The 2,125-nt window shown below is 40.5% G+C and overlaps 1 non-coding gene across 1 annotated transcript; it reads right to left on the bottom strand.

Annotated features, from left to right (window-relative positions):
* Window positions 1–688: 688 nt before the first annotated feature.
* TRNAT-CGU (transfer RNA threonine (anticodon CGU)) lies at window positions 689–761 on the bottom strand. The gene has a single exon. It is a non-coding gene; the product is annotated as a tRNA-Thr (tRNA).
* Between the last annotated feature and the right edge of the window lie 1,364 nt (window positions 762–2,125).

Genomic DNA, 2,125 nt, shown 5'->3' with positions numbered 1-2,125 from the left:
TTTTCCATTGAGAAGGGCATCCTGTTACATAGAAGAAAAAAAACTTAGGCCTACATATGGAAAACTTGCGTTCCACGTTGGCTGACAGTGTTGCAGCATACTTGAAATTAGGAACATTGCTTAAATATACGTCTTCAATGACGTCATCAGGATATGTGTTCGACAACATATTCTGCGCCTCAAACGTTAACGAACACTGCAAGGAACTTCTTTACTTTCCACTTCCTATTTTCAGTGTTCTCCACGGTGTTACTAGTCCTTGTCTGTCAGTCATATCTACATTGTGAATCCTGAACTACGCCCATTTGTAGCAAAGAGTTACTCAGTAACATCAGCAATTTTACATATATGATTTAAGTAATTTCGGTTTTAGATTATTTTGTCTTGCTCCAGTCTTAAATAAATTTTAAATTATAATGCCATTTTCCTCTGATTGAGGTTCTGGCTGATTTATAGGCTACTTCTATTATCAGGCAGTACATCTCACTTGACCATATGTATCAGAGGAAGAATAATTTTTTGTAAGCATCTGAAGTTTGACTAGTGTAATATGTAGCTAGTCGGTGATGTATGCAATGGAGGGGGAAAGGAACTGGCACCCTACTCCATTATCTCTGGCCTAGTTGCCTCATAATTGGTGCCTTGTTGGTATCACTTATAAGAATTAATATTTGAGGAGAAAAACTCGCTCCGGCGCCGGGGATCGAACCCGGGCCCTTGGTTCTACGTACTAAGCGCTCTGACCACTGAGCTACGCCGAATTCAATTTTATTTTTTTTTATTTTATTGGGTTATTTTACGACGCTGTATCAACATCTAGGTTATTTAGCGTCTGAATGATATGAAGGTGATAATGCCGGTGAAATGAGTCCGGGGTCCAGCACCAAAAGTTACCCAGCATTTGCTCGTATTGGGTTGAGGGAAAACCCCGGAAAAAACCTCAACCAGGTAACTTGCCCCGACCGGGATTCGAACCCGGGCCACCTGGTTTCGCAGCCAGACGCGCTGACCGTTACTCCACAGGTGTGGACGCCGAATTCAATCCACAGCACCGGACCGAATCCTCCTCCTTCAATGTTTCCCTTTGTGGCCTGACTCCAAGTTGGGCATATATGTTGACGTATATGTCCAGTGTCATCTGCCATTATACTAGGAGCGCACTCATCTGAGTGACTTGTTTGGCCGGGATTCCGCAGTTACGTGCAGAGTAATCTGTACAAATATATGCACTGCAGCTATGAGAGTATTATAGAATTATTTTATTAATTTATCCTACAGAATAATATCTGTGATATTGACAATTGAATTTTTCTCCTCAAATATTAATTGTCAATATCACAGATATTATTCTGTAGGACAAATTAATGAAATAATTCTATAATAATCACTTATGAGGTTCAGACCTGTCTTCGGGCAGTTTACTAAACAAGAATAATGCCATTATCAAACACCGTAGTTCCAATAATTTGCCACTGTGAAATACATCAAGCCTATATACTTCAATTTGGTATCAGGAATATTTCCACTTGAACAGAAACGTTAGTAAGAGAATTACAAATGAATGCATATCTTCCATTACGTGAAAAGTATGTTATCTATTCATGAATTTATGTACGTATATAATTAAATTCATTATGGTTTATTTGACGACACTCGCAACTGCAGAGGTTATATCAGTGTCGCCGATGTGCCGGACTTTTGTCCCGCAGCAGTTCTTTGACATACCAGTAAATCTACTGACATGAGCCTGTCGCGTTTAACCACACTTAAATGCCACAGACCTGGGTCGGGATCGAACGCACAACCTCGAGCACAGAAGGCCAACGCTATATCGATTACGCTACCGAGGCCGACTGTACGTATGTATGTATGTATGTAGCTATGACTAGTTGGAACCATATAACTCCATAAGTGACACTAATATGGCATCAATTATTGGACATCTAAGCCAGGAGATAATGGGTAAGGTGGCCAGTTCCTTTCCCCCTCCACTGCAAACAACGCTCATTAGTAACATATTTCTCTTATCAGACTTAGGATGTATGCCATGACATGTTCATACTCTGACACATACTGTACCGCTAAGTGAGATGTAGGTCTACTGCCTGATACCATATGTATCAAC

The sequence above is a fragment of the Periplaneta americana genome, chromosome 5 (genome assembly GCF_040183065.1).
Source record: "Periplaneta americana isolate PAMFEO1 chromosome 5, P.americana_PAMFEO1_priV1, whole genome shotgun sequence".
Taxonomy (NCBI): Eukaryota; Metazoa; Arthropoda; class Insecta; order Blattodea; family Blattidae; genus Periplaneta; species Periplaneta americana.
Note: the sequence above shows the minus strand (reverse complement) of the source record. Positions and strands in the feature narration are given on the sequence as shown.